This window comes from Bos mutus, chromosome 9 (assembly GCF_027580195.1).
Source record: "Bos mutus isolate GX-2022 chromosome 9, NWIPB_WYAK_1.1, whole genome shotgun sequence".
NCBI classification, from domain to species: domain Eukaryota; kingdom Metazoa; phylum Chordata; class Mammalia; order Artiodactyla; family Bovidae; genus Bos; species Bos mutus.
Genome location: NC_091625.1, coordinates 27,529,751 through 27,548,850, shown reverse-complemented (window position 1 = coordinate 27,548,850; position 19,100 = coordinate 27,529,751).

The window sequence follows — 19,100 nt, the reverse complement described above, 5'->3', positions numbered from 1 at the left end:
TTAAAACTCAACATTCAAAAAATAAAGATCACGGCATCCGGTCCCATCACTTCATGGCAAATAGATGGGGAAGCCAGTGAAACAGTGACAGACTTTATTTCTGGGGGCTTCAAAATTACTGTAGATGGTGACTGCAGCCATGAAATTAAAGGACGCTTGATCCTTGGAAGAAAAGTTAAGACCAACCCAGACAGCATATTAAAAAGCAGAGACGTTACTTTGCCAACAAAGGTCCATCTAGTTAAGGCTATGGTTTTTCCAGTAGTCACGTATGGATGTGGGAGTTGGACTATAAAGAAAGCTTGGTGCTGAAGAATTGATGCTTTTGAACTGTGATGTTGGAGAAGATTCTTGAGAGTCCCTTGGACAGCAAGGAGATCCAACCAGTCCATCCTAAAGGAAATCAGCCCTGAATATTCATTGGAAGGACTGATGCTGAGGCTGAAACTCCAATACCCTGGCCACCTGATGCAAAGTACTGACTCATTAGAAAAGACCCTGATAAGAAAGCTATGGTACATAAACACAATGGAATATCACTCATCCATGAAAAAGAATACATTTGAATCAGTTCTAATGAGGTGGATGAAACTTGAGCCAATTATACAGAGTGAAGTAAGTCAGAAAGAAAAACACCAATACAGTATACTAACACATATATATGGAATTTAGAAAGATGGTAATGATAACCAATGCCAAAGAATGCTCAAACTACTGCACAATTGCACTCATCTAGTAAAGTAATGCTCAAAATTCTCCAAGCCAGGCTTCAGCAGTATGTGAACCGTGAACTTCCTGATGTTCAAGCTGGTTTTAGAAAAGGCAGAGGAACCAGAGATCAAATTGCCAACATGCGCTGGGTCATGGAAAAAGCAAGAGAGTTCCAGAAAAACATCTATTTCTGCTTTATTGACTATGCCAAAGCCTTTGACTGTGTGGATCACAATAACCTGTGGAAAATTCTGAAAGAGATGGGAATACCAGACCACCTGACCTGCCTCTTGAGAAATTTGTATGCAGGTCAGGAAGCAACAGTTAGAACTGGACATGGAACAACAGACGGTTCCAAACAGGAAAAGGAGTCAGTCAAGGCTGTATATTGTCACCCTGCTTATTTAACTTCTATGCAGAGTACATCATGAGAAACGCTGGACTGGAAGAAGCACAAGCTGGAATCAAGATTTCTAGGAGAAATATCAATAACCTCAGCTATGCAGATGACACCACCCTTATGGCAGAAAGTGAAGAGGAACTCAAAAGCCTCTTGATAAAAGTGAAGAAGGAGAGTGAAAAAGTTGGCTTAAAGCTCAACATTCAGAAAACGAAGATCATGGCATCCGGTCCCACCACTTCATGGGAAATAGATGGGGAAACAGTGGAAACAGTGTCAGACTTTATTTTTGGGGGCTCAAAAATCACTGCAGATGGTGACTGCAGCCATGAAATTAAAACACGCTTACTCCTTGGAGGGAAAGTTATGACCAACCTAGATAGCATATTGAAAAGCAGAGACATTACTTTGCCAACAAAGGTTCATCTAGTCAAGGCTATGGTTTTTCCTGTGGTCATGTATGGATGTGAGAGTTGGACTTTGAAGAAAGCTGAGCACTGAAGAATTGATGCTTTTGAACTGTGGTGTTGGAGAAGACTCTTGAGAGTCCCTTGGACTGCAAGGAGATGCAACCAGTCCATTCTGAAGGAGATCAGCCCTGGGATTTCTTTGGAAGGAATGATGCTGAAGCTGAAACTCCAGTACTTTGGCCACCTCATGAGAAGAGTTGATTCATTGGAAAGGACTCTGATGTTGGGAGGGATTGTGGGCAGGAGGAGAAGGGGATGACAGAGGATGAGATGGCTGGATGGCATCACTGACTCGATGGACGTGGGTCTGGGTGAACTCTGGGAGTTGGTGATGGACAGAGAGGCCTGGCGTGCTGCGATTCATGGGGTCGCAAAAAGTCGGACACGCCTGAGCGACTGAACTGAACTGAACTGAATGATAACCCTGTATGGGAGGTAGCAAAAGAGACACAGATGTATAGAACAGTCTTTTGGACTCTGTGGGAGAGGTGGGGGGTTAATTTGGGAGAATGGCATTGAAACATGTATAATATCATATAAGAAACGAATCTCCAGTCCAGGTTTGATGCAGCATACAGGATGCTTGGGGCTGGTGCACTGGGATGACCCAGAGGGATGGTATGGGGAGGGAGGTGGGAGGGGGGTTCAGGATTGGGAACATATGTACACCCGTGGTGGATTCATGTTGATGTATGGCAAAACCAATACAATATTGTAAAGTAATTAGCCTCTAATTAAAATAAATAAATGTAATTAAAAAAAAAAAGACCCTGATGCTGGGAAAGACTGAAGGCAGGAGGAGAAGGGGATGACAGAGGATGAGATGGTTGGATGGCATCACTGACTCAGTGGACATGAGTTTGAGCAAGCTCTGGGAGTTAGTGATAGACAGGGAAGCCTGGTGTGCTGCAGTCCATGGGGTCACAAAGAGTTAAACAGGACTGAGTGACTGAACTGAGTTTATAAGAGTAGAAATGTTTTCTTTATTTTTGTGTTTGTCTTTTTATGTATTATTTATATGAAAAGTATTATAAACCTATTACAGTACAGTACTATATAGCCAATTTCTTGGTTCAGTACCTAGGACATCTGTATTCAGCTTATGAACAAATTAACTTCATGAACGTGCTCTTAGAAGGAAACTCGTTTGTATGTAGGGGACTTACTGTATTTGCCCCTGACACTAAAAAAAAATATGCTAGCTGAATCTCAGTTAACCTCCTAAAAATTAATTGGCTTTATAGAATGATTGATAAAAGCATTGTATCAACCTTTAATAATTAAACTTTTACACAGCAATGTCCTGATTAATTATCTTTGCTCTTGTTGAGGCTTTATGGCATGTTTATGGTCATCTGTGTTTCAAGAATTACTTTCACATTTTCTCTCTGTTCCTTTTAATTAAGTTAAATGAACTGACCAACAAAAGACCAAATATTCTTAGGACTCTTTTACTCAGAAGAAGAAACATCTTGTTAGAAATTTCTTAAAATTGTCAATAGGTTTAATAGAGTTTCTTCTGATGTGAGCAATGCATGACTATTGACAAATTAATGTATAAAATATCTATTATATCATTTATGAAATCAGTCTCTTGGAAATTTTGATAATTTAACCCTGATGCTTGAATATTTTTCAAAGCAATGAAAATTTCAAAAGTTGGCAGAAAGTCATTAAATGTTAATAAAAAGCTGAAACTGATATTAGATCAAGGTAAAATGTCTTTAATTTAAGCTCATTCTGAAAGTGTCCTGATGGAAAGACAACTATATAATGCCATCTATTCCAGTAATAAACATTCTTATACTATCTATTAAGATATTTGGAAATCCAGTTTTTTTAACCTTTTCTTACAACCATGCTTTAATTTCTGTGGTTGATTCAAAACAAGACATTAGAGATATATGCATTATATTTTACCTACTTTTTATATATTTTATTCTGTATGTGGAATAGAACATTTACAAATCTTAACTCTAATGCCATAAATGTAGCTTGCTTTTAAAAATAATAATAATACCAATACTGTGAGAATAAACTACCAAATTGCAAATGGCTTAATATGCATCAGTTTGGTAATCTCTGAGGGATCATGTGGTTTCACAATTCTGTCAAGCCATTGCCATAGTGCCAAGGTCAGCAGTGGTGGAGACAATTGAACAGATAGGAATGGCTTTGTTGACTACTGAGAAAACAAAAATGCATGAACAGGTTATAGCGAGGGAAGATTTAAAGTGTGCAAATCATTTGAAAAGCAATTACGCAAGCATGAGTTTTGGAAACTTTTCATTGTACGATGTACCCACGTGTTTTTCTCCCCCTTATGATTTATTAAGCAAATAATCTAGCTCTCTTTGCAAAATGGTAGAAAATGAATTGTTCCCAAGGGTACCTAACAAGAATCCTGTAGGTAGTTTTGGAGCATTTTTTCCCCCTAGAAAAGACAACAGTATGATTTATTACTTTAAGAAGGCTGATTTTCTCCATGGTAGATGTCGCTAGAAGTCAGTTTCCCTCACGCATTTCACTCAAGGCCTTTGCACATTCAGCCTCCTCTCCCTCCTGTACTCTCACTTTCTCCCTCATGAGAACTCTTTCCTCTCTCCCTTCAGTCTCTGCTCTCCTTTATAATAAAAGCATAGTTTATACTCATTGTTCTACTTCTTTAAGTCCCTTTCTTACTTCAACCTATTATAATCTCCTTCTTCCAAGACACTGCTACAAGATGTTCTAAGGAAACACACTAGGGTCTTAATTAACAAACCTGGTATATCCATTATTAGCACTTGGCTGTCTTGTTGTCTGGACAGCATTTGACTATGGACCATCATGTTGAAAATGTTCTTGTTCTTTTCCATTAATTATTGTAGCATTACTTTCTTCCTCTTGTTTGCTCCAATCTCTCTGGGTTGCTTTCTTTCAGCTTTCTTTTTAAAGTTAATTCCTCATCAACCTCATAAATCTGTTATATCTTTGGTTTCTGTTTTGACTATCCCACCTTCCCTATTTATAAAATGTCCATGCTTTTCCCTGGTGATTCTTTCATTAACTATACCTTATGTATTACTGTATATGTAAATGACTCCCGTGTTCCTCTCCAGACCTTTCCCCTGTACTCTAGAGTATCATCGACCTGTTTGTTGCCTAAGCCAGAACCCAGAGACATCTCAGTTGTCTTTCTCATCATCCCCATCTAATCAGCTATGAAGTCTCCTTGATCTTATCTCCTAAAGATCTCTTGACTTTTGATGTCTTTCATCTTTCACCTCCATTGTTACCATTGGGTCTTATTTACTTTCACTTGGAGTATTATTGTAAATTTTCTAACACATGTGTACATCCTCATCTTAAAGTCTATTAATGGCTACTTATGATGTTAGGACGGAGAAGGCAATGGCACCCCACTCCAGTACTCTTGCCTGGAAAATCTCATGGGCGGAGGAGCCTGGTAGGCTGCAGTCCATGGGGTCGCTAGGAGTTGGACACGACTGAGCGACTTCACTTTCACTTTTCACTTTCATGCATTGGAGAAGGCAATGGCAATCCACTCCAGTGTTTTTGCCTGGAGAATCCCAGGGACGGGGGAGCCTGGTGGGCTGCTGTCTATGGGGTTGCGCAGAGTCAGACACTACTGAAGCAACTTAGCAACAGCATGATGTTAGGAAGACATGCCTACTTCTAAACAGAGCATTATATCATTATGTAACTGTGTCTAGAGTCTTTTCTGTAATCTTTTTTCTTGTATTAAATTTAAGAAGGTTCAGTATATTGGTTGATCAGTTAAGAGCAAAACTTGGGGAATCAGATTACTTGACTTCACATCTAAATTTTATGTGAGCTGCACAATTTATATAACTCTTCCAAGCCTTTGTTTTCTTACGAAAAATATGAGACTAAAAGTGTTTTCCTCAAAATATTGTTGTTAAACTAATGTTTAATGTTGTGCCTGCTACAAAAATAGGTACTAAAAAATGGTGGTTTTTGTTCAGTTGCTAGTTCAAGTTCAACTCTGCAACCCCATGAACTACAGCACACCAGACTTCCCTGTCCTTCACTATCTCCCGGAGTTTGGTCAAACTCACATCCACTGAGTCAGTGATGCCATCCAGCCATCTCATCCTCTGTTGCCCCTCTTCTTCCCCTGCCCTCAGTCTTTCCCAGCATCAGGGAATTTTCCAATATATCAGCTCTTCGTGTCAGATAGCCAAAGTATTGAAGCTTCAGCTTCAGCACCAGTGCTTCCAATGAATATTCAGGGCTGATTTCCTTTAAGATTGACTGGTTGATCTTCTTGCTGTCCAAGGGAATCTCAAGTCTTCCCTCAGCACCACCTAAAGCATCAATTCTTGGGTGCTCAGCCTTCTTTGTGGTCCAGCTCTCATATCCATACATGACTACTGGAAAAACCTGGAAAAACTACTGGAAAAGCTACTGCATAGCTTTGACTATGCAGACCTTTGTCATCAAAGTGACGTCTCTGCCTGTTAATACACTGTCTAGGTTTGTCATAGCTGTTCTTCTAAGGAGGAGCAAGCATCTTTTAATTTCATGGCTGCCGTCACCTTCCGCATTGATTTTGAAGCCCAAGAAGATTAAATCTGACACTGTTTCTATTTTTTCCCCATCTATTTGTCATGAAGAGATAAGACTGGATGCCATGATCATTGTATTTTGAAAGCTGAGTTTTAAGCTAGTATTTTCACTTTCATCAAGAAACTCTTCAATTCCTCCTCACTTCTGCATAAAAGTGGTATCATCTGCATATCTGAGGTTGTCAATATTTCTCCCAGTAATCTTGATTCCAGCTTGTGAGTTATCCAGCCCAGCATTTCTTATGATATACTCTACATATAAGTTAAATAAGCAGGGTGACAATGTACAGCCTTGACGTACTCCTTTCCTAATTTGAACCATTCTATTCCATGTCCAGTTCTAACTCTTGCTTCTCATACAGATAATATGGTCTGGTATTCTCATTTCTTTAAGAATTTTTCACAGTTTGTTGTGATCCACACAGCCAAAGGCTTTGGTATAGTCAATGAAGCAGAAGCCTTTTTTTTTTTTAATTTCCTTGCTTTTCTATGATCAAGTGGATGTTGGCAATTTGATCTCTGGTTCTTCTGCCTTTTCTAAATCCAATTATATATCTGGAAGTTCTCAGCACATTACTGAAGCCTAGCTTGAAAGATTTTGAGCAAAATTTGGCTAACGTGAAATGAGTACAATTGTACGGTAATTTGAACATTCTTTGGCATTGCCTTTCTTTGGAACTGGGATGAAAACTAACCTTTTCCAATCCTGTGGTCCCTTCTGAGTTTTGAAGAAAGTAGGGAAAACCACTAGGCCATCAGATATGACCTAAATCAAATCACTTAAGATTATACAGTGGAGGTGATGAATAGATTCAAGGGACTAGATCTGGTAGACAGAATACCTGAAGAACTATGGACAAAAGTTTGTAACTTTGTACAGGAGGTGGTGACAAAAACCATCCCCGAGAAAAAGAAATGCAAGAAGGCAAGGTGATTGTCTGAGGACGCCTTATAAATAGCTGAAAAAAGAAGCGAAGTGAAAGGCAAAGGAGAAAGGGAAAGATATACCCATCTAAATGCAGAGTTTCAGAGAATAGCAAGGGGAGATAAGAAAGCCTTCTTAAGTGAACAATGCAAAGAAATAGAGGAACCAACAGAATGGGAAAGACTAGAGATTTCTTTAAGAAAATTGGAGATAGCAAGGGAGCATTTCATGTAATCATAAACAGAATAAAGGACAAAAATGTCAAGGACCTAACAAAAGCAGAAGAGAGATGGCAAGAATACACAGAACTGTACAAAAAAGATGTTAATGACCCAGATAACCACCATAGTGTGTTCACTCACCTAGAGCTAGACATCCTGGAGTGTGAAGTCAAGTGAAATTTAGGGAGCATTACTATGAACAAAGCTAGTGGAAGTAATGGAATTCCAGCTGAGATATTTCAAATCCTAAAAGATAATGCTGTTAAATTACTTCACTCATATGCCAGCAAATTTGGGAGATAAAAAAAGGTAGCTATTGTTAATTATTTGTGGTTTCCAGGTTGTTTTATATTATTTCAAAATGTGTGCCTTTCCATAAACCATTCCCTAGCCAAGAATTCACGTTCTCCCTTTCACTTTCAAGATTTATTAGCTCAAGCATTTCCTCTTCTCTGATGCTTTCTCTAAGTCCACTCCATATCAACTCCTTTCTCTGCTCCACAATATAATACAAATGAAATCCTGTGTGGTATCTGAGCATCCATCTACTGTTTGTTGTTTTACTGCATTCTAATTGTTGGCTTACTCCAGCTTTCATTAATGTTGTGAGTTCCTTTATGAGGTTTATGAATCTCCTACTCTCCATTGGCCAGTCTGGTGGTACTGAGTAGATTCTCAATAAAAGTTTGAAAAAAATAGACTGATGGAATATACTAATGAGAATTGAGAGAGATGTGTGTGTGTGTGTATAAATGTTTAGTAGGTACATCTTTTCCATATTGGTTTTCCATTACATGTGTTTTGGTATATATTAAATTATTTTTTATTATCAAACTGCTTATGGCATTTTATTGAATGCCAAAAATTAAACCCGTTCTTCCTGACTACTTGTGATTCCAAGTTGAGATTTTCCATAAAACTTGCACAGGTTTGCTGGTAATATCATTGGTTTGATTAATGTGAACAGATAAGTAAAATGGTTTAGATTAATCAGTTTCAAAATTATTTATAAATCTTTGACTTTAAATTATATTACATGAATACATGTAAATAAATAAAAGCTGACTACAAGCCAAATTATCCCATTTGTTTCTTCATATAAGATCTTTCACATTTTTTGGTAGAGACAGTTACTTCACTATTTTTCCTGTTGTTAAAATACCATGTACTTGGGACTCTGAGTAATAGTAGGAATTAATAATGATAGGATAAATGATAAAAATCTCATCTGCTCTTATTTATATTTTGGAGATTATGCATAGTTGAAAAAGAAAAGAATATGAAGAAAACTATGACAAAAACTGCTTAGAACCAACTAGGTCCAAGATGGCAAAAGATCTGACTTCCTGTGAACCTTGAGCCTCATTATACACTCATTATAATACATTAGCATGCTAGATGACACACCCACCAGTGCTGTGACCGTTCTGAGGCCAACCATAAAAAGTCAAAAACTGGCCCAATTTCCTGACATCTCTGCCTCTTTCCCAAAGTAGTTGGAATAACCCTTTCACTCATTAATCTATGAAATTACCCAGCTCAGAAAAACTAACCACCCTGTATTTCGAGGCCTCGTTCTTTCTGAGATGGTCCGCTTTCTGTCTATACAATATGTATATCTAAATAAATGCACTTCTTACCTATCCAAAACAAAGAAAAAAAAGAAACCTACCTACTAATCAAATATAATAGTTTATCAGGAGAAGTTTTCCTGCCCCAAATTAAATGTATTATTATTTGGTCTTTAAATCCTAAATGTCCAAAGGACTAGAAAATGCTGAAGAGTTCGTTCATTTGATCCTACATCTAGAGCACTTTAAAGACAAATATTAAACCAGGGATATGTTCTTTCAACTGAAGGGAAACAAAACACTTTGGAAAAAGAAATATGCTTTCAATGACTTTGTCGTTAAACTTGGTAACTATATTTATTGACTAGGTCTAAACTTGCCCCTTCCTAGCCCTCTAATATACTTTTCTATAAAGTGCTCAGTATGTTCCAGTATGAAAAAATAATCTCTTCTGCTGAGGTTATTGCATTAGCTATTTTCAACTTTAAAGTCTGGAAAAAACTATAGATTTTTCATCATTTAGTCTAACCAGCATAGAATGAATGGATTCCCTTCTTTAATATTTATATTCCCTTCCAGAATACTAAATTCATGCAATTGTAATTTGATTTAAAAGCTTGATTATTACCTTGTTACATTTGCATCAATCTTGGGTAACAGTTTGTACATAAAAGACATAGAACAGAATGATTCCCCTTCATTAAGGAGGAGCTGAACAAGTTGCGTAGTTCAGCACCTATGGGGACAGGTTTTAAGTCACTCAGTTTGATTCATGACTATGCAATTTCACATGCTTTCTGCTGGGAGGACTTTGGAGGAACATATGCTTTTCTAGTTTATCTACAAAAAACTTCCTTCACAAGGGCCTTGTTCTGTATTCATGGCACCCACTTATCACAGCAAGGCATTTACTTGTTGTTGATTTATCGGGAAAAGTCAATATTTTGAGAGATACTCCTGGGGGAAGCAAAACAAAATCTACTAATTTGTAAGACTGTGCTACAATCCATTCTGTTAAATGGGAAGAAGAGGTACTGTCTTTAAGAGCTAGTGGTAGGGCTTCATTTTCCATAAAAGTGTTTTCATCTGTGTTGTCTTTCTGTGATAAGTCAAAAGTGTTTTGACAAGACTTGATAATCTCTGCAACATTTCACAATGAATAAACTAGAATTGGCAATGTAGTTTGCTGGTGCTAAAGAGCTCTGATTCTAGATTCATGAATTTTCAGTGAATTCAACAGTTATTTTTTGACTCTCATATGTGCCAGATTCTCATCTGAATACAGAGAATATGGCAGATAAGAAAAAGAGACAACAGTTCTTCTTTTTATGGGACTTACATTTAGTTGATGACACAGGCAGTAAACAATATAAATAAATGAACTGTGTAGCATATCAGATAGAGAAGTGCAATAGAAAAAGACAGCACCCAGGGATTAGGGAATGCTGGTGTGAGTGTCGGCAGAGAATTGTTTTCCATTTCCAATAGAGTGGTCAGGGAAATCCTCTTAAGACACTGAGATTTGTACAAAAACCCGAAGGAGGTAGAACAGTGAGCCATGCAGATTTCTGGGGAACAAGCACTCCCACCAGAGAGAAAAGAAATCTCATCCATCTCATATTCTGGGTATGAAACTTTGGACAAAGATTGGCACTTTCTATGCCTTATAGTTTCCTCCTCTTTTATATAGGAACACTTGTAGCAGTGCTTAAAAGGGATACTGTAGGAATTAAATAAAATATGCACTGCAGATGTACAGTAAACACTGGATAATGTTAGGTATTATCATACTGATACTATTGGAAATCTAGAGTTTCTCTTTCAGCTCACTTTATTCCCAGTCTATCTTTTCATTAGTGCCCTGTAGGAGTCCGCATGTGAATTAATCAGCTATTGTAGAAAATAGTCTGCTCTTTACAGGGGATGTAAATAAATGTTAAATGCTCAAATACTAGATGAGAGAGAGATCACCCAAAGTTCTCTTTTTCCGTTTTTAAAGATTTTATCAGTTACATATATACATAAGTGCTAGACATTTTTTTTTCTCACCCCTATAGTCCCAGTTTCCCAGCCCTTAGAAGCAACTACCCTCAATTCTTTTAGTCATTTTGTTTTGTATTTCCTTCCATATATTTATGAAACTTGCTTATGTTGCCACTTGTTGATTTTTCAATTTTGGATATTATCTATCAATTTCCCACTATGATTCATGAGAATCGGGCTTTTTTATGCCATTATCTATGTACACCTTTGATCTCCCCATCAGACTGGTATAGTTATACTTTTGGTTAGATAACTATTCGGTGGTTGTATTATTGTTATTTTTAATATCGTTGTATTATTATTATTGTTATAAACTGCGGCATGATGAATATCTTTCCTTTTTTTGTGCCTTTTCCCTTTAGTTAATCATTGTCATTTTTGTTATTGATTTGCTTCATTTGTTTACCGCTTCACCCCCAGATACTCCCTCAGGAATATAAATTTCCTTGCAGTATGTTTCAACACTTAAAGTGTTCTCTCGGTTTCTTCTGGGAGATACTTTACCGAAACATTCCAACGAGCCAGTCTTTGGCCTGGCTGATCTCTAAATCAGCTTTAAAACCAACCCCTTTTGCCGTCACCCCCCCGAGGCCCTTTTGCTTCCATGTTTTACTTGAATTCTATTTATGGAATGCAGTATATTCTTTCTCCTTGTTTTATCCTCTTGTTTTAGTTGTGTAGACGTCCAGGAACTTCCTGGGAAAAGATGCATGAGAGATGGGGTTTGACACTCTTCATGTCTGAGAGTCTGTTCCACTCACAATTATCCCTGATTATAGAATTAAAGTATGGAAATAATTTTTCCTTTGGATTTTGGAGATGTTTCTTTTCTGTCTTCTAGATTCTAATATTGCTGTCCAAATATCTGATGCCATTCTGATTTATTCAGGGACTTTCCTGGAGATCCAGTGGTTATTACTCTGTGCTTCTGTTGCAGGGGACATGGGTTCCATCCCTCGTTGTGGAACTGAGATCCTGCATGCCACGTGGTGCAGCCAAAAAAAAAAGAATTAAATATTTAATTTGAAACACTTGTGATATTTATCCATTTATTTACCAATGGTTTTATAAATGAAGCAAGATCTTTTCTTTGAATCCCTTATTGAATTTCCTTGTCGTAGGTTCATATGAAAGAAATACTCCCACAGTAGATTGTGTATAAGTTATGCCTCCTTTTCTTTAAAATGGAGTAAATCCTAGATTTTTCATATTTCCCCAAATTTCTACCACTGAAGTGTCCATTCCCCTTTTGGCATCTTTTTAAGATACTCATAGCATTCTATACTATTTTTAGGTCTTTAGGAAGTAAAATCTTTATTTCTTCTATCATATACTTTTTCAGAGACACCTTATTAATTCTCTAAAGCATTTGTTGTGGACTTGTGCTAGACATTCTGTTTGGTGCTGGAGTTAACATTTTGAACAAGAAAGATAAGGATATGTACTCTGAAGGTACATAGATTCTAGTTGGGAAAGACAGTGAATAAATAAGTAAGATGAAAATATCAGATAACGATCAGAGCTATGAAGAAAATAAAATGGAATGAAGTGATAAGAGAGTACCAGAGAGCTAATGGGATGTTCAAAAAAGACCTCTCTGAAGAGGTAATATTTAAGGTAAAGTGTGCATGATAAGAACAAACCAAGCATGCAAAATTCTGGGGTCAGCTTAACTCTAGAAAGAGGAAACTCAGATGTAGAGGGAGGGGTGAGCTTGATGTCCTGCAGGATCTGAGAGAAGGCTGTGTGTGTGGAGTGCTGGAGTAAGCAGAAGAGAAAATGTTCAAAATTATTCAGGGCCAAATTATGAAAGCCATGGGAACAGATTTTGTGTTTCATCACCTTGTTTTAAGAGCCTTGGAAAGTCACTGATGGGTTTTGTGCTTTATTGCCTTGTTTTAAGAGCCATGAGAAGTCACTGGAGAGTCTTAAGCAGCACGGTGACATGATTTGCTTTATAGTTTTGAAGATTCCTTTAAAATTTTTATGGAAAATGGGGGCGAGAGTAGAGTGGGAGAATGTGTGTGTCTTTCTTCCAAACTGAGAGGTGATGTTAGCTTAGCTTAGCTTAGTCACTCAGTTGTGTCCGACTCTTTGAGACCCCATGGACTGTAGCCTGCAAGGCTTATCTGTACATGGGATTCTCTAGAGGCAAGGGATACTGGAGCAGGTGGCCTAGCATTCCCTTCTCCAGGTGATCTGCTTGACCCAGGGATTGAATCCAGGTCTCCTGCATTGCAGGCAGATTCTTTACAGCCTGAACCACCAGAAAAGGGAGAATGTGTGTATCTTTCTTCCACACCAAGAGGTCATGTGGGAGTTGGTGAAAAATAGGCAGATTCTGAAAATTCTTCTGGAGTAAGGTTGACAAGTGTATTTTAGACATAGATGAGGGACTGAGATATGAGTGAGGCCAGTAATGACTCCAAGGTGTTGGGCAGGAGAGACTGAGTGGATGGTTGGACCACTTTCTGACCTTTCCCTATATCTGTTCTTGTCAGATGCCAGTGGTGGTGGTTTAATTGCTAAGTCGTGTCCAACTCTTGGGACACTCTTGCGTGTCCCCTCTGTCCATTGGATTCTCCAGGCGAGAATACTGGAGTGGGTTGCCATTTCCTTCTCCACAGCTACAAGTGGTTCTAAGCAATGTTGCTTTACTTTTCATCATGCATAGAATTTAACTCTAGATAAATGCACACTGTTAATCCAGATCCTCTTTGTATTTCATGACTGATAATTTTTGCTTTTTTTCCTGGTTTTAAATTTTGTTTGGCTAAAATAATTTTTTTGACATACAGGAGGAGGAAGAAAAAATTTGCTCATATTATACCATCTGCTCCTTTTTAATTCCTTTCAAGAAAATTCTCCAAGGGAATGCATTGTCTTATTGATGCCAATTTCATTGTCAGAGAGACTGTGACATCCCGGGTTTTGGCATTGACCTATCATGTGGCCCTAGTACTGGCTTACTGGATACTTCCTTTTTTGCCTGTTTAGCAGTGCATTCTTCTTGGCCGTGAGAAAAGTGATGCTTTCCTTTTTTCTTCTAATGTGGCTAAAACTTGGGCTGAAGTCCTAAATCCTAGCTTGTGACGTTTTTACTGTATTCTATCTTTATCTTAGTAGATGCAAGACTATTTCTACCTTAAACAATTATACTACAGACATTCTAGATTATCTGGTTTATCTAAGTAATCTCTGGTCTTTGAATGCCATATCTTGATTTCAGAGGCATAGTCAGTTGTTCACAGTACTGTCTGGGAAAAGGCAAAATTAGGGGTAAATGTAGATTATGCATCATCATTCCTGAATGCATTTCAGCAGCCATGTGAATTAGCATAGTTCCTAATACAGGACTAGAAGGCACTTAATTTGACCTGAAATGAAACAATTTATTAGAAACAAAAATGCTAGTGCAATTTAAAAAATGTAACTTATTGCTCTAGAAATGTATTTTTCATAAGTATTTTCATAAGTATTGATCCTCATTACAATGAGATACAACATTACATTGAAAAAGGTTCATAAAACTTGAGTGGTTGTATAAAAACATTTTTATTGTTTCTTTTGATTATAAAAATATGTCTACTATGGAAAATTAGAAAAATATGCAGTTTGAAGAAGAAATTAAAAACAGCTTGTAATTCCATTGCCAAAAGACAACTATTACCATTATTGGGTAATTCTTTGATCTTCTCTTTCTGTACTTACATATTAATATGTGTATATATAAGACGCTTACTCCTTGGAAGAAAAGTTATGACCAACCTAGATAGCATATTGAAAAGCAGAGATATTACTTTGCCAACAAAGGTCCGTCTAGTCAAGGCTATGGTTTTTCCAGTGGTCATGTATAGATGTGAGAGTTGGACTGTGAAGAAAGCTGAGTGCTGAAGAATTGATGCTTTTGAACTGTGGTGTTGGACAAGACTCTTGAGAGTCCCTTGGACTGCAAGGAGATCCAACCAGTCCATGCTAAAGGAGATCAATCCTGGGTGTTCTTTGGCAGGAATGATGCTAAAGCTGAAACTCCGATACTTTGGCCACTTCATGCGAAGAGTTGACTCACTGGAAAAGACTCTGATGCTGGGAGGGATTGGGGGCAAGAGGAGAAGGGGACGACAGAGGATGAGATGGCTGGATGGCATCACTAACTCGATGGACGTGAGTCTGAGTGAACTCCCAGAGTTGGTGATGGACAGGGAGGCCTGGATTGCTGTGATTCATGGGGTCGCAAAGAGTCGGACATGACTGAGTGACTGAACCGAGCTGAACTGATACATATGCATCTATTTTAAGAATACAAAAAATATTTAGGACTACATAGAGAATTTTACAATTTAAGATTATAGTTTTTACACTGTTTTATATCCCACTTTTCCATATAATTATAGGCACATTGGAAAATTTGATGACTGCATTATACTTAATATACCATAATAATTTTACCCACTCCCCTATTTGGATGTTTCTGTTATTTTTAGAAACTTGTTCTGCTATAAAAAAATGTTGCTGAAATAATATGTACTTGACAGCATTTCTGATTTTTCCTTATCCTAAATTCCTAAAATAGTAATTATTTTGGTTAGAATATATGAATATTTTAAAGGTTCTTTTTGTATATTGTGAAGCCATGAAATTAAAGGATGCTTACTCCTTGGAAGGAAAGTTATGACCAACCTAGACAGCATATTAAAAAGCAGAGACATTGCTTTGTCAATAAAGGTCCATCTAGTCAAGGCTATGGTTTTTCCAGTGGTCATGTATGGATGTGAGAGTTGGACTGTGAAGAAAGCTGAGAGCTGAAGAATTAATGCTTTTGAACTGTGGTATTGGAGAAGACTCTTGAGAGTTCCTTGGACTGCAAGGAGATCCAACCAGTCCATCCTAAAGGAGATCAGTCCTGGGTGTTCACTGGAGGGACTGATGTTGTAACTGAAACTCCAATACTTAGGCCACCTGATGAGAAGAGCTGACTCATTTGAAAAGATCTTGATGCTGGGAAAGATTGAGGGCAGGAGGAGAAGGGGATGACAGAGGATGAGATGTTTGGGTGGCATCACCAACTCAATGGACATGGGTTTGAGTGAACTCTGGAAGTTAGTGATGTACAGGGAGGCCTGGCGTGCTGCAGTTCATGGGGTCTGCAAAGAGTCGGGCATGACTGAGTGACTGAACTGAACTGAAAATAGCTTTCTATATACGTATAAGTATATTTTGTTAATTTTTGCTAATTTAATATGTTTTTTAAAATGTCATTTGTTGGACTTCCCTGGTAGTCCAGTGGTTAAGAATCTGCCTTGCAGTTCAGGGGATGCAGGTTCTGTCCTTGGTTGGAGAACTAAGATTCTACATGCCCAGAGCAACTAAGACCAGATGGAGCCAAATTTTAAAAAAAAGTATTTGATTTTATATATTAAAAAATATAATTGGCTTATTTCAATTTGTCTTCCTTTGATTATTGGTGAGGTTGAATATTTTATCATGTACATATGTGTATTTTTTCTGTGAATGGCACCAATGTTTTTATCTGTTTCTTATTAATGTCTTTAATTGGGATACTAATATTTTAGCTATTGATTTATAAGGTATGTATTTACCTTTCTCATATTAAAATTTTTTTTTCTAATTGAACTTTGCTTTAAATTTTGTCCAAAATGTTCTTGATACAAAGTATTTTAAGGTATTTATAATTAAACTTATTTGCCTTTTTCTCTATAATTTTATTCCATATTTGTGTGTTTAGGAGACTTTAAGGTGTGAACAGTGTTATTTGTCTTCTATACCTTTATTTACAATTTTAATCCATTTAGAATATATTTGACATAATTTGGAGATTCTTGAATAGGATTTTATTTTTTAATTAGCAAACATTTCCAGTGACATTTGTTGAATAACAAACCCCTTTGTGAAATTTCCTTTGTGAAATTGTTGTTTTTATTATTACTGTCATTATTATTGTTATTATTACACTCCACCATTTTATATACCCCCAGGAAGTATCAGAGAATCTCATCAGTTATTCTGCTGTTGTTTTAATTCTTATGTATGATCATATTGTTTTAATTGTCAGTGTATATATCTACACTCTCTAGTTGGCTTTCTGACATGTTTAGCTATCTTTTGTGAATTTAGTATACCAGATAAATATTGCTAAGATCACTAATTATTTTCCTCATTGAAATTTCATTAAATTCTGCTGGAAATTATTCCTATACTCCCAGAAGGCTGCTGGCTCACACATGTTTTCCATCCCAAGATATGGGATAATTCTCCATTCTTGCAAAATTATTTTTAGATTCCTCTATAAAATCATATTTTATCTATCTATATATTATTTTTTTGCTATAAAATTTTAGGTCATTTATGATTTATAGCTATTTGTATTAATATTAGGCTTTGATTTCTCCTTTACTTGATTTTTTGCATATTTATAGAACAAATTAATTTTTGTAATTACTGATTCAAGAGAAAGCTAAGAGCCTTTATGAAGACTTGAAAAAGAAACACAACGAAGAATCAGAGGATGCATCTTTTAATGCCACCCCACTCCAGTACTCTTGCCTGGAAAATCCCATGGACGGAGGAGCCTGGTGGGCTGCAGTCCATGGGGTCGCTAAGAGTCAAAACTGACTGAGCGACTTCACTTTCCCTTTTCACTTTCATGCATTGGAGAAGGAAATGGCAACCCACTCCAGTGTTCTTGCCTGGAGAATCCCAGGGACAGAGGAGCCTGGTAGGAGGCCGTCTCTGGGGTTGCACAGAGTCGGACATGACTGAAGTGACTTAGCAGCATGACTGGTTTCATTGGTTCAAAGGAAGAGCCAACCTTCGCAACTTAAAAGTAATGAGGCAGCAAGTACAGATAGGGTAGCTGCCCAGGAGTTTCCAGAAATGCTTTGAGAAATTGTTGAGGAAGACACATATTTACCCGAGCAGTTCTTAATGGGGATAAGACAAGAGCATACTAGAAGAGGATGCCAAGCTGAAGTTACATCAGCCGGAGGAAAGCTTGATTCTAGGCTATAAAGCAACAAAGAATAGGCCAAGTCTGTTGTTTGGTGTCAATGCTTCCAATGACATGAAGCTGAAGCGTCTCTTAGTTTATCATTCAGAGAACCCAAGAGCCCGTAAACACATAGCCAAGGGCTCTCTTCCTATTGTTTGTAAGAGTAACGTCAAAGCCTGGGTTACACAGGCCATTTTCTGGAACTGGTTTTTCCATCAACTTCTCTTGAAGGTAAAGACATATTGCTTGGAAAAGGCTGTCCCATTCAATATCCTTTTGCTTCTTGATGGTGCTCTTGTCCCACCCTTACTCATGGATGACTTTTATCACAGTGTCAGGGAAGTACATCTGTGACTGATGTACTTCCCTGACACTGTGATAAAAGTCATCCATGAGTAAGGGTGGGACATCCAACCTATGGAGCAGGGAGTTATAGCAACTTTCAAGAAATATTTATGTACTTTCAAAAAATATTACCTATGCCTCACTGAGTGAAGAATCAGGAACAACCTGGTGACAATTTTGGAAGGGCTATAACATCTACGAGGCCATAAAAAACATTGAGTTTGCTTGGTGTGAGGTTACAGCCATCACTGTGAATAGGATTTGGAAGAACAGTTTGTTCATGATTTTCATGGATTTGAGATGGTGGATGAGGAGTCCAAAGAGGTCTTCAGCAACTTGGTGACCTCAGCAAGAAGCTGGAACTAGATTCTGCAAGAGGATGACTTCACTGAACTCCTTGCTGTGCAATACATGGAGCTTATTAATGAAGACCTGATGGAATTGGAGGCTCAGAGAAAGGAAGAGAAGCAAGAGGAAGAAGTAACTGAAGAATCAAAGAGATTCACAGTGCAGGAAATGGCAAGAAGATTTTCTTTATTTAAGGAGGCACTGATAGTTTTTGAGGTGTGGGACCTGAACTCAACGGTATATGAAGGTTGTGGCAGCCATTCAGAATCCAGCCCAGTGCTACTGTGTCATCTGTGACAAAAAAGAAAGAGCTACTACCCAGACATCACTGGATGATTTTTTCAAGAGGATGGACAGATTTGAATCCAGCAAGGAGCCAAGAACATGCGCCATCAGTGTCAGGCATGAGTGAGATTGTAGCTTGTCCTCCGTCCCCTATTGCTGACGATCCTTCAGCTCTACCAT